At 41.7% G+C, this 15,012-nt stretch overlaps 1 protein-coding gene across 10 annotated transcripts in view; it reads right to left on the reverse strand.

Moving 5' to 3' along the window:
- The window catches only part of LCORL (ligand dependent nuclear receptor corepressor like), a 174,811-nt gene that overhangs the window by 77,507 nt on the left and 82,292 nt on the right, over positions 1–15,012 (reverse strand). The window lies entirely within an intron of this gene.

Here is a 15,012-nt window from a genome sequence, read left to right on the forward strand (position 1 = left end):
TTGTTCTTAGCATTTGATGATACAGGATTATTATTTTCCATAAACCAAACTGACTGAACTATGAGATCAAGCAAATTAAAAAAAAAAACAAAACCCCCTCCAAATTCATTTATTTGAAAGACATCATTATTAAGAATGGTGGTGCAAGACCCAGGAATCTGGAACAAGACCTGGATACCTTCAAGAGGAGGCATTTAGAATGCCTTCTTGAATATCTGATTATCTTTGAGAGATTTAATAGATGTTCACTAGGGCTGTGTGAAGCTTTGGTCACCAATTCGATTTGGAGGTTTAGCCCAATTTGGTGGCTGAATCCAAATCCAACCAGGAGACCCGTTAAAAGGTTCAAATCAAATCCAAAGCCTCCAAAATCAATTGGGAAAAGATTTGGAGCAATTCGGAGATTCAGATCAGCCAAGGACAGACAGGCACAGCCGGGTGACTGCAGGTTCTCCCACAGCTCCTCTGACCCTGCCTTTCCCCAGGGGAGGGAACTGCAGGAGAAGCCCCTCCCATGTCTGCCCTGCCCAGCCCCAGCCCTTAAAAAAACCAACCCCGCCCCCCCCCCCCAAAAACCCCAACAACAAAACCTGCAGTCGTCAGATGCACTGAGGCTGTGGGGCGCTGAGGCCTCCTGGCAGAACCCCCCCATGCAGATGCCACTCCCTAATTGCCCCCCACTACCCAGCTCTGCCTTGCCCCTGATGGCCCCCTCCTGGCCCCAGCAGTCCAGTAATGAAAAACAAAAATCCAAAAAATGCACTCAATGGCAACAGCAGCAGCTGTGGGGGCTCTGTGGCCACATGGCAAAGACCTCTGCACACCCCCTACTCCCCAATATCCACCCCCAGCCCCGCCCTGCATGGCTGCCTGTAACAGGGAACCCTAGCCCTGTTACCAGAAGACAGGTCGGCCCCTTTAAAACCAGAACTTTCTGGGCACAGTATGCTGGTAAGGTGGGGGTTAAAAGGAGAGCCTGGCCAGCTAGTCAGGTGACCAGAAGGGGACAGGCCAGGACTATAAAAACCCTGGGCTGGACAGCAGTCGGGGCCAGTGGCCAAAGGCGAAGGAGTGCATCTCAGAGCTCTATGGAGAGGCTCCATGAGTTGTCCAAAGGCTGGAGGAGGGGAACTACAGAGGACCCCAGAGAGACGGCAGCTGACAGTGTGCTGCCTTCCTTTATCACATTTTTCTTCGTGGTAGTTATTGCCCACAGACAGGACTGTTCATATTTTTTTTTTTTTTGTTACTGAATAACACCAGTGGTTTGGGCAAGGCTATTGGGGAAGGAGGAGGCCTCATTAGGACCCCAGTATAGCATGGGGACCCAGCACCAGAGTAGGTGCAGGATTTACGGTGTACAGACCCTGGTGCCAGAAGGTAGCCTGGTGCACCTGAGGTGCAGTTTTGTTTTGTTTTTGGACTGGGACGGTGCGAGTTTGGGGCTGTTTCCTGGCCTTGCACTTGCGAGCCCCTGGCTGTGGGGTAGCCAGGCCTCTAGGCCAGGGAGGCTGGGCTCCGGATTGGAGCAGAAAGGAGGGCCACAAGCCTTACAACGACAAAAAAAAACCAAACAAAAAAACCGGCTAGAGCTTTGGAGTCAAACCCTGTTTAGTGGGTTTAGATGGGGAGGCCTAGCTAGAGAAAGGCAGGGGTCAAGGCCTGTGGAGGCAGAAGACCCCAGCATACGAAATATAACAGGGAGTCTCCTGCTTACAAGAATGTCAGTCATCCATAACAAAATGTTATAGGAGAGAGGATCATGGCAAGAGGTTCCCATCTCTTTATATGGGAACACTCTTTGGCCACTTGCCGGAGAATACTAGTTTTTGTGAATGTAGGAAGGAGATTGTGTGTGTGTGTGCCTGCAGAGCTTGGGGCACAGAATCCTCACTCCTGCCCTTGGCAACAGATGGCAGTGCGATGCAACCTAAAAAGGAGACCACTGCCTACCTCAGGGCATTTTATGGCTTGTGAATATGCAACAGAATTTCACTGTAGTTAAATGAATCAATTGCTCAAGAAAAAGAAAAAGTATTAAAGTTATTATTTCATTTATCAATTGACTGGCTTCCCAATGCTACACAGGCTGTTTGTGGCAGAGCAATGATTAAATTCATAACAAGTTCTTATCCATAAGACTACCTGCCTTCTACATATCATACCTTCCTATGAAAATGGTTTAAAGAGTTGGATTCTTGTTCCCATAAATCAAAAGCCTCCAAAATGAAAAACAAAAATACAGAAAGTATCAAGGCACAGAGTAGAGAGGTAGAAAAATAATTTATATAATAATTTCTTTAAGAGCTAAAGGGAGTTTGAGAAGAGAGACAGGACAATTACATGCATAACTAACTGGCTCCAGAAGCCCTTTCTTGCTTGAGCACTTAGTTTCTCCCTCACTTTCAAAACATTAAGCAACTTGTGAGGGTCTGATGGAATCTAGACTAAACAATATCCCATAACAGCTGGTAACTGATCTACCCAGTTATTTGAGGACTCGCGTATCATTCAAACTACAAAAAAGTCCGATAAATGATCTTGGTTGTGCTCTCCCCTCCACTTTATAGGGACAATAATTTTTCTGACGGCATCAGTGACTTCCAGACCAAAGGAGGTCCACTACACACTAAATGAGAGAATATTTTTTAGGGAAGACTTTGGTGCATGGCAGTTCTCTCTGAAGGAGGTTCAGGATACTTTAAGCTCTGTTTCTGTATCTTCCATGAAAGCAACAAAAAATAATGAATGGTTGTGTCTCAGAATTGTTTAAAATCCCCATGATAAAAAATAGGTACTGGGGAACTCTCTTGGGTAAGTGCACCAAGAAAATCTTGGCTGAGCATGTCCACACAGGTGACACTGTTCTTACCTCACGCCTAACAAAGTAGTAGGAGTAACTACCCAAGGACAAGTCAAGGAACTGAACATGTGAACAATCTTTAACAAATAAGGCTCAGATTGAGACAACAATTCAGCTGAGCCACCAATTGCAAAGTCACTCAAAAGGATTTAAATCACCCAGCATTCTAGTCCTCAAAGCATCTAAAGCAGTGGTTTCCAACCTTCTTAAGGTAAAGATCACTTTTTGAAGTAAAGGGCAATCCAGAATCTATCGCACCCTGCTCTTCCCCCTCTCCCCCCAGGTCAGTCCCCCCCAGTCAATCTGGGGGTAGTTCCCCCAAACAGTCAGGCACCCCCCAATTGACCAGCTAGTTGCAATCGACCAGTTAGTGGGCACTGATCTAAAGGCCTCTAGATTAAACAGATAGATCAGAAATCCCCACCAATGCAAGCAATATACCTTGGTTTCAAGATATTCCATGCTCTTTGCACGACCGCTAGGTAAGGAAAGAAGAGCAAACTCTTTTTCCCTTTCTCTTCACTTTGGGAAGGTGAGGAATACCATTATCTACCATCTTTCTTTAGCTGCTAATAGAATGAAATGTGCCATACACTTCTGTCAAGCCACATGGAAATACTGACAGATGAAAAAAGCAGTTATTTTTCCATGTACCATTCAATGATCTGCTTAGCCTATTAGATCCAAGAAGAGCAAACAGAAATTGAAACTGCTGCGCAACTGCACTTGAATTATTCCAAATGCATCTTCAAGGTTGGGTATGGAACCAGTCAAAAAACACATGGTGTTAACTGACCAGTCATATATTGTTAAATAATGGATAAGTATTTTAAGCAGTATTTTATTAGAACAGTAAAGAGAGAGACTTTAATCTTTACCAAGTCTTTAGGTTAACTATTAAAAAGTTAGTTGACTATTTACTGTGAAACAATCATAAGAACAAAAACTGTAATGAATTATAACTAATAGTGTAAGGTAAGTAATAAATGTGACTAATATTGAATACAGAAGAGTTCCTTTTCCCTGACTTTTATCCCGGAAACCCAGTATCAGCATGAAGAGTTACAAAATATATGATTTATCTTTGCTACTTTTTAAAAGAGATAGAGATATGTGGTAGCTATAAAGGACAAAAGTTGGTTTTTAAATGTAGTTGCATTAAGTAAGCAGAAGGGCAACTCTTCAAGCATTTTACTTTGTTTTAACTTCATCAGCTTCAACTGCCTTATGTGTACACATCATTAGTATCAGCATCTCCTTCTTCCCTTTCATCTGAATACTGACTCAACCCTTCATCTTCCATTTTCTTCCATCTTAAATTGTGATTATATATGGTCACCAACTTTCCAGCAGTGAAAGTCTTCAGTTTATCTTTGGATTTTAAAGAGATGCTTCCCCAAACCAATCAATGTTGTTCTGAACATGCAATAGTGTATAGAATCATAGCCAGTATTTCTGCCACTGTAGTTAGATTACAAAGACGCATCCCTCTCCCCTATAATGAAAGAAGCTGATTTAAATGAAATTGCTGGGATTGCACACCACATTGTTTACAACTGAATCAAGCGCAGGCAATTATTTTGGGTGGAGGGCCGCTTACTGAGTTTTGGCAAGCCATTGAGGGCCATATGACAGGTAGCCAGGGGCAGATTAATATTCGTTTTCTAAACTAGTTTAGGGGCCCCACAGGCTGGATAGAATGGCCTGGCAGGCCGCATTTTTGCCCACCCCTACAATGAATGAATTGCTTCTTGCTCTTATAATTTGCTACCTTCACCAGAATTGTTTTTAATCTTTAAAATTTGAAGCAAGCACTATAAGGCTGAATTTCCCATGATTTATAATTCTATTTTTTTCTTTTCAGTTTAAAGTGGATTTTGTTCAGTATTCTTGGATATATACTTCTTAATAACCAGGAACTCATTCTTGGCATCAGACAATGTTGAACTATCATTTTCCATATTCTGAATGAACTGATCAATAGGCTCAAGCAGCAAGTTTTAAATCTTGAATTCCTTAGATAAAAAGCATCATCAAGAATGTCTGTGGCAAACTATTTGGAGGCCACACCCAACTACACCTTCTACAGCAATTCACTGAAGTGTTTTATTGCATCTTTGAAGATCTGTGAAAGATTTAATAGACAATGTCCATAATGTATAATAAGGTTTACTCAGTGTGGATGCATTCAAGTGCTGTACTAAGCGATACTGAAAAATATTATATCCTTTCCCCTCTGGGCAGGGCTGGAGGTTTCCCGCCTTTTCTCCAATCAGCTCTTGCAGAATGGAACTGTGCTAGCCTGCAAGAGCTCTTTGCAAGATTTCATAGTCTTCATAGACATCAGGGCTGGAAGGGACCTCGGGAGATCATCGAGTCCAGCCCCCTGCCAAAAGGGCAGGAAGTCAGCTGGGTTATAGGATCCCAGCAAGATAAGCATCCAATTTCAGAGTTTCATAGTAGCTAGAGTCGGAAGGGACCTAGGTAGATCATCTAGTCCGACCCCCTGCCTTGGCAGGAAAGAGCACCAGGGTCAGATGACCCCGGCAAGGTGCTCATCTAACTTCCTTTTAAAAATCCCCAGGCTAGGAGCCTGCACCACTTCCCCTGGAAGCCCTGACTGTGAAGTAGCGCCTCCTAATATCTGATCTAAACCTACCCTCCGCCAGCTTGTGACCATTATTCCTGGTCATTCCTGGCAGCACACGGGGGAACAGGGACTCCCCCAATACCTGCTGATCCCCCCTGACCAGTTTGTAGCAGGCCACAAGGTCCCCCCTTAACCTTCTCTTGTGGAGGCTAAACAGGTTCAGGTCCCGTAGCCTCTTTATTCTTGAAGAGTACAGAATCTGTGGATTTCTCTGCTAAAAGGGGAATTCGGCATTTTCTCCATTTTAAAAAACAGGGAATCTGTGGTTTTCTCCATTCTTTTTCCCCATAGGAAACAGAAAACTTGGATCCCTGGTGATGAGAAAGTTGCAGAGTTTAAAAATCAGCAAACCAAAAGCTAGGTTGGATTTGATTTAAATCACTGGTCAGGAAGCCTTGATTTAATCACCTTTTTCTACACAAAGTGCCTTCTTATTGTTTGATTAAAACCTTAATACATATTATTCACAAAATCAGAGATGGACGTAGGTTTCACTTTTAAAAGATACACACTATACATTTTAAAACAGTGACGCATTTTGATTTTTTTTTCCAGATTAATTTAATAGCCACATCAGAAAACCGATTCATGATCTGGTTATTTTATTTACCAAATACTTGCTTCAATTAGGTTTGAAGTCATTGGGAGGTAAACCATCTCCAATACATTAAATTAATCATAGATATTTGGGGGATATTTTTGCCACGCTGTATTAGGAGGACAACTGTCACCAAAAACAACAAACATTTTAAAATTGCTTTATTTAACTACAACAACAAATTTATGTATTTTGGATATTTTTCTTCAACAACAAACATATATAATTATTTAAAAAAACAAGCACAAATATTTTTGCATTATAAACTATTTTACTTATAAATGTGAAATGTGTTTTTAATGAAAATATAATAGATTATTTCAGCCAGGTCAACATGAGACATGTAAAATACTGGATTATGCAGCACATTCAGTCTTCCCCTTCCCCTTCCTGTTTATTCACAGACTGGAAAATTCAGTTCCCAAGCAGTTTCTTAATTTAGAATGAAGTAGTCCAAAGGAAGAAAATATTCTTTCTACACCTACAGAAGAAGGTGCTGCTGTTAAAAGCTGGATTATCACTCCAATCGTCTCTGATGGATCCAGGTGTTTCAGTGACTGCAATCAGTTCACTGGTGTGACTTTCTTTAAAACCCCATCAGCAAACATATATTTCTTGTTTCATCATGAATGGTTCACCCTTAGCCCTGAAATTTATAGTTTATATTATGGAGGAATGATTGCTGGATGCCCATGTCATAGCCAATTCCTTTTCTTCATCAGTTAAGCATGAACCCTAGTACCAAGTGTTGAGAACACTGGCAAGAAAGAGCCAGAGACAGTGCTTGATCCATTTGTGGTTTTTTTTTTTTAAATGCCTGTAATTTAACTGTCATTGCATTCCCCACCCCCCTCCCCACAAGGTCTCACTCAGTTCCTTCCAAATTTCTAAAGCGCCTGCAAGAAAACAGCAATTTCCCTGTACTTGCTTCAAGGATACTGAAATCCTGAAGACTGCTTCTGTAGATGTTCTACATTTCTCTTTAGCCAAAGTTCTTGACATTGGGCTATGACAGTTCCACCTGTTTTCTTACCATTTTCACAAATTTGTCATCAAATTAGGCCAGTTCTCAATATATTGCTCAGAACAGTCCACTACTGAGCTTCATCACAAGCCTTATGCAACAGTTAGTTTGGTTTTTCCTGCTTTCTTCAGAGCAGCTGTTGCAGAGTTGTTGTTATGGAAATATTTTACAGTATCAACATCAGCCTTTAATTCTGGAGTACTAAAGTCTTTGGCTCAGAGGTGCATCAAATGAGCACTGCAGCCATAAAGTTATTAGCTTGGGGCTTTCTTTGCTTTCTTCTCATCTTTGATACATTTCCAGCATTTAAGTTTCTTATTGCTTTTACTGCTACTACTTGTAAGTGTTCTGCTGTGTGTTCATTTCCGGATGTATCAATTGTTTCTGTAAGGTAGACAGTCCCTTCTGTTGTCATGCAAGCACACATTACTAGAATATTGTGGACACTGCTCCACACATCAAGACTCAAGTTAACAATTTTCCCCTGTAGACTGTTTACACACTGTTCACTTTCTCTCTCGTACACTTTATCCAGCAATTCACCTGTTATATCTGCTCTAAGTGGACTGTATCCTGGTTGTAATGATCAAACCATGTTAGTGAAGTGTGTGTTCTCAACCATATGGAACGGAGAGTTTGTTGCATAAACAAACTGAGCATTTTTTCATCAATTACCTCTTGCTGTAGTCTGCTTGTCCTTACTACAAACTCTTCTGTGGTTGTTTCTGGATGATGGAGATTGTTTTTTCTTTTTGCTACAGGTGATGTACTATGTGATGTACACTTGACTGGAACACTGGTATCATTAGCAGATAACTGTGAAAATGCGGACAGTGGTGATGATGTTGAACGTGGATAGTCAGAATCCTGTATGATGAGGCTGGATCCTCCTGAACAAAAGAAGTCAATGCAGTCATTACAGTATTGCTTATTTAGTATTACTCATTGCACTCAGTACTACTATAGAAATGAAACTGTTAAAAGATATGCCTATTTCAGCCATTATTTTTATATCACAGCTGCATTAAAATATGATAGTTCCATAAAGTAACAACTATGTTTTTACTTAAATATTTTATGAGAATTCAAGTAGTCCATTCAAAAGATATGGACAGGGAAGACAGGCAGTACTTAAGAAAGAAGGATGAAATAAGAATGTTTACTAACCTGGAGATCCTACGTGTTCCATTCATCATCTTCAAAGCAGCTTTCTCCTGGGAAGGAGCAATTCTCATGATGTTTCATCTGGACAACTAGGCCTTCTATTTCTTTGTTGCACTGTGTGGCAGGGCATGTTTGGTGCCTGTCACTAAGAGAAGCAAACAGGCAGCAGCCAGGTGCCTGATGAGGTCAGCCATTTTGGCCCAGGGATATGAGCTGGGCTGCAGTTCGCTGCAGGAAGGAAGGAGAAAACATCAGGCCGAGAGGCTGCTCCGGCCAGTCAGGAGGGCAGGTAGTATGGGGAGAAGGTGATCCCTTGTCCTTGTTAAGACATAAAACTGCACCCTGCTGGGGAAGGGTGGTCTGGTGGGGCTCCTAGTGGCATGGGAGCCCCCAGGAAATGCCATGCCAGTTACTTCCCCAGTGAAAGGCAGATCAGGGTACCTTAACCCCAGCCCCACCTCCCTGGCGGTGTTCTAGTGAGCAGGTGTAGCCAAGGGCTCAGTTAAGGAACCCTGAGGCAGAGCTCAGGCCAGAGGAGGGACCTGGGACTGCACTCAGGTGGCACAGGAAAGCCTGGGGGCAACAAGAGACCCTGTGCGAGAGGGGTGACAAACAGAGTGGCCTGTGAGTGTGGGCGAATGAGGCGGCCCAGTGGGGACATATTGGCCCAGCGAGGGACTAGGAGCAAAACAGGCCTACACTTGTACAATTTCGGGTGGGGGCAGTGAGAGAGAGCCCAGCCCAGTCTATCAGGTAACAGTAGAGAGGAAAGCTAGGCCTGAGGCCAGGCAGCATAAGTGGGGCTCCTGAGGGCAGTATGAAGGAGACTGGGTGAGAGCCAGCAGAGTGAATGGTACCCTGGTGAGAGAGGGGTAAGTGTGCGAGTGGCCCTCTAGGGTTGAAAAGAGCTACAATTGTGTACCCAGTTTGCTTCAGCCACAGGCCAGAGAAGTAACATCAGAGAAACATCTGCAAGGCATGGGACCCGTGGAGGGGTGGTCAGAGCAGGTATTAAGCCCTTGTCAGCAGGGCAAGTAATGGGTAGCCTCCCACCTTAGTAACAACTCTCATTTTTCCATCAAAGCATGGCAGACGAATGAAGCGGGCAGTGTCCCCAAGAGCAGGGCAGCCAGCGAAGACCTGATGAGGCAGTCACCCTATTACACACTGTCTGTATTTTGCATGCATGCCCATCTTACCCACAGGTAGACCCCAAACAGGTTCTCTTTTATAGCCTGGCAAGCCTGCTAGGATAGATTTTCCCTTCTATCATACCATTCCCTCACTAGATTTCAAATCCAGGAAGAGGCTATACTCAAATGGAGAGGAAGCTTATCCCTCAAAACTCTTGGAATATTCTGGTCAAAAAAGTTCCTCTCTTGTTTCTACTGCCCCGCCCTCCTTGCATTTATCTCCAGACTCTTCCTCCTTGCCCAGATCTACTCCACACCCAACAATCCTCTATTCATTTAACTTCTTGAAATTTTGCATTTTTAGGGACAGAGGTAAGGGCTTGATTCTGTGCACACAAGCTTGCAAAGAAATGGGGCCGAAAGGTAGGTAAATCAGGTCTGTTATTGCTTATCTCTATATACGACTGTTAACAAGGATGTTGCCTTCAGAGAGACAGATCCAGTTTTGAGAAGTAAAACTAAGCATCACAGAGATGCTTAACGGGATCTTCTAGAGTGAGCACATTGAGTCCCATTGGGTAGAGTGATTTTTGTTAATCTTTACTAGTCTATAGAGGAGCCCCTGGGAACCCCGTAAGATTGGACCCCTTAGTCCATGGCCTGTTGTGGCCTATATATAAAATTTTATATAAGAAGGTTATACGAGTAGATTGTTGTAAACAGTATATAATTAGAAGTTATAAGCCCCTTTCCATGGTGGTATCTTTGAGCTTTAACACAAAATAGTTTTAATTTTTTAAGTTGTATACATTTAAAAAAAAATACTAAAATAAAAAATGATTAAATAAGAAATCTGATCTTTATTTAAAAGAACTTGTTGATTTGTATCCACCTTCCCAAAAGCCCAATATAAATTACTGATTTTTATCAATTACTCCATTTGTGTGCGCGTATGTACACATACATTTTAAAGAAAGGTGTCTTTTCATTAGTTGATGGAATAACAATTAAACCATGTTGACTTACAACTGCTGGATTTGGTACATACATTCCTAGGTTCAGAAACTACACACACACACACAATTTATCGCTTAATATATTTAGATGGTTAGAAATCTTACATTTCAGTGCATTACAAAACGGTGAAATATATTTCTTATTCACTAAATGATTAACTTTTTACTCAAATCTTATCAAGCTGCATTAAGATGTTAACTTGAATTTAAAACACACAAAACCAGAACTTCAAATTTAATTTTAAAAAACTTTAATGTTTTGGATACAGAAACCTTTCTTTTATTAAAACATGGTGCATGTTTACAACTAATTTTTAAAACACTAGTATTAACTGTTATATAGTAGTAGAAACATGAACAGTGACTAGTGAATTAAACCAATTAGTTCACCCTGGGGAAAATTTTCTAAAATGCCAAGATGTGACAGAGCACCTTTGGTACCTATCACTTTAAAGGCTAGGCCAGGAAGACAGCAGGTGCCCGATTAGGTCGGCCATTTAATGCCCAGCATTCTGGGCTAAGAGGGGCCATTTTGAGACCAGCCAGCAAGGCAAGAACATCTCCCTGCTGAGCTCCGTGGGCCAGGAACAACCTTGAAGATAAAGGGGAGAAGGAGGCCTCAGTAGTCCTGGGTATGACCTGAACTGCACCCTGTTGGGGAACGATGGCCTGGTGGGGCTCCTGGTGATGTGGGAGTCCCCAAGAAATGCCAGGCCAGTTGCCTCCCAAGTGAAAGGCAGGGAAGGGTGCCTAAACCCTAGCCTCCACCATCTGGTGGGTTTTTAGTAGGAACCAGTTGGCAAGGCATGCCTAGGCAGGCACCTGAGTCTACTGGGGTGGTGGGGATAGAAGATCATAGAGAGCCCTGGCCCTGGTAAGGGGGCAGAAAGGAAGGCCCCAGAGAGGGCAAAGAATGAGGCCCCAGAGTGACAGGGGCAGAAAAGTGGCCCCAAAGGGGGTGTGGGATGAAGTCAGCCTCAGTTCTGTGAATTGCCCAGCATCCATTCAGATAAGGGCATGAGGGAGGCCCAAAAGGCTGTGTGCCTGCTGGGCAAGGAGAGCAGGGGATTAAGCCTGATGGCCCAATGGGGTTGCTCAGGGTGCAAGGGAAGGGTGTGTGTGTGGCCCAAGAGGGGCAGTATGAGAAACCTGGTGAGAACAGGGAGAATGGAAGAGACCCCTGTGAGAGGGGGGCTGTATACATGAGGCCCATAACTGGGCAGACTGAAATAGGTTTAACTGTAGGTGATTTTAAATCTGGCCTTGAGCTGGAGCCATTAAGAAGGTATAATGGCATCTATGAGACATGGGCCATGGTGTAGGGATGGTATGGAACTGTGGATAGCACCCCCCCCAGCATCAGGGCATGCAACTTATATTTACCACCAGATTATTGTAAGAGTAAAGTCAGGGCAGACTAAACCGGGCAGACTGCCCCATAGTCAGTGGGTGGGCTGGCTTGAGACTCAGCTCTGAGCATGCTCCCTGCCATACTAGATGTAGTTATTTAAGCTTAAGATCCTACTTTATAATTAGACTTTTTTTAAACCAAGCTGCCTTGAATTTTTTTACCCCCTTTCAAATTTTTGGAACTCAAATCTCATCCTTCTCCCCCCTTTTTATTCAAAGACTGGAAGAGGAAAACAAACTTTTCTACTTTTTTGACTCCCAATCAATTTCTCAGCTTTGAATGAACTAGTCCAAGTGAAGAAAATATTTTTTTCTGCACCTGCAAAAAAGGCTACTGCTGTAAAACCAGGTTTAGAACTTCAATAAATTGCAGGTGCTTTGCTAATGGCCACCACCAGTTCAGCGGTGTGACTTTATATAGCATCCTTAGCAAACATGTACAGTATGGTTGTATGGTTCATTTCTAGCTCTGAAGATTATGATTGGCATGACTGATAGATGATTAATAGATGCTTATGTCAGAGCAGCATTTTCCTGTTTGGCAGTTAGACATGTATGTGGTACTGTGCGTCAAGAATATTGTCAAGAAAGTGAGGTAGAACAGAAGCTTGATCCATCTGTTGCTTTTCTGCCTGAAATTCATCTTTGCTGTTGGGTAGTTCTTGCTTTGTTTCTTGAAGTTCTTTTCAAATTTCAACAGCATCTGCAATATAGCAGCAATCTTTCTGTAGCTTATCCAAGGCCATGGAAGTAGGTTTTAGTGTATTCATTATACCTTCTACATTTCTTTCTAGTCCAATGTTTACTATTCTATCTGTGATACTTCCCTCAATTTCATCACTATTTTTCCCCCCCAAACGTGGTCATCAGAATAGATCAGGTTTTGACAAATGCCTCAAAAGCACTCAACCACTAAATTCCAAAATACAACGTGAGGGAGAATCAGCTTGAATCCTCCAGCTCTCTTCAGTGAAGCTGAAGCAAACTGGCTGTAACAGAAGTATTTTGCTAATTTAAATGTTTTTCTTTATTTGTGATTACTTAAGTACATCTTTAGCTAAAAGATGCATCAAATGAGCACTGCACTCATGTGTTATAACTTTCAGGTTTATCTTCATTATCTTCTTTTAAGTTTCTTCTCAGCTTTTTCTACATTTGCAGCATTGTCTGTGACAAGGCTACACATACGGTTTGTTATAAAACTTTTACTGCTACTTCTTTTAAAATTTTCTTCAGTATGGACATTTCCTGATGTATCAGTTTTTTCTGAGAGATAAACAATCCTGCCTTTTGTCACACGAGAATATATTTTTGGATCACTGTGTAAACTGCACCATCTATCAAAACTCAAATTAACTTTTCCCTTCAATTTTTTTTGTATACTGCTGAATTTCCTTGTCACACTGTATCCAGAAGCATTTTAATGGTATCCATTCTGCTGCATGGAACGTAACCTGGTCATGACTGAACCACATCACTGAAATGTTTACGCTGAACAAGATAAAAGGGTGAGACTGTTGCATAAATGAACCGAGCAATATGTTCATCTATGCTGTCTTGCTGGATTTTGGTCCTGGTTATAAACTCATCCATAGTTTTACGTGATAATGAAGACACCTTATCCAAAAAGAGACTAGTTCACTGTCTGAGATGTTTAGCTGCAGTACTGTTGGTGTTACTATAGATGATTCTGAAGTTACAGACATTGCAAATGATCAATGTTCATAATGTCTTATGGTTAAGCTGGAACCTGAAATAAAATGGTTAAAAAAAGTTATTCACACCGAGTATTCCTCAGCATTACTTAAAAAAAATAAGATTATAAATGAAAGCTTCTACCTACAGCTGATGGGGGTTTTTTTAAACCAGTGTTTAAGTGATATCATTTTTGCAAACCCTGTTCTATAGGGAAAATATTCAATAAAATCATAAAGGTTATCTTCTATCTAAATCCTTTCCTTTATCAATATGAAACAGCTTGAAAAAAATTATATTTTTTAAGATTTATAAATTCTTCTTAAAACTTTATTCTGCACAGGATATGTTTACCCAGGGCTTTTATTTGCTCACACTGAGTAATAACATTCATTTCAGAAATACATGGGTAATTTTAAAAATGTAACTGGAAAATACTTCCACAAAGTAGTACACCTATTACATTTTTAAACATAAAAATATTCAAATTCTTAAGTAATCCATTCAAAATAACCAACACTGTCGTAAATTTATCATTTACTAGCAATCCAGAAGATTGGTTCAAAAATAGTAAGTTTACTAACCAGTTGATCCAGATGGTGATGTGGACATGTCTGAGCCATCTTCAAGTTCACTGCCTTCCGGGAAACATTTTTTATAACGTTGCTCCATTCAGGTACTGTTTTGCATCTCTTGCGCTGTTTACGTTTGGTATATGTTCCTCTTTTTCCCAGTGGGACACGAATTTCTTGAAAATATTCCCAAACAGGGTCTTTTTTGTGAACTGAAGCCATACCAGTTTTTTCCTCCAGTTTCCAGGTGCTGAAATCAAAACTAGTCTATACTCCACCAAATGTTTTTCCTTGCACTGTCTTGAGCCCAGCTTTGATTCATTCTGTAGCATACACTGCTCTTAACTCTGTTCCCTTTCTGTCCTCCACACAAGAAATTCACATTAGTAGCCCCTTCTAAGGGCATGAAGCCTGCCAAGTTTCAAGCAGATAGGTGCAGGGGTTTCTGTGAAAGTGCACCTCAAACTGCTGGAAAAAAGCCCTCATATTACTTGTGTGCATTAGAGGGTGTAGGTTGTAGCCATGTTGGTCTAAAGACATAGGCAGCCAAGGTTCTTTAGGTCAATCTGATATATTTCATTAGACCAAGTGAATTGCTGGAGAAATACATCTTAGCAAGATTTCAGGTTTAAAAACCCTTCACCAGGTTGAAGAAGCCTCTCCAGTTGGCGTGAGCTCTTCCTGGACGGAATGAATAGCAAAGAAGCCAGTACGTATGCAAGAAAGCCAGTCAGTGAAAATGTAAATTGAAGCATTGGGGGCGAGATGTAGCAGGTAAAAGCGGAGAGGTACCCGGGGAGTCAGATGTCAGGCAGGTTACAGCGTGTCATAAATCCAATGTCTATACTGAATCTGATTTTTTTCTATATCTAGTAGATTTATGAAGT

This window comes from Crocodylus siamensis, chromosome 2 (genome assembly GCF_052110815.1).
Source record: "Crocodylus siamensis isolate JL-2025a chromosome 2, ASM5211081v1, whole genome shotgun sequence".
NCBI lineage: Eukaryota > Metazoa > Chordata > Crocodylia > Crocodylidae > Crocodylus > Crocodylus siamensis.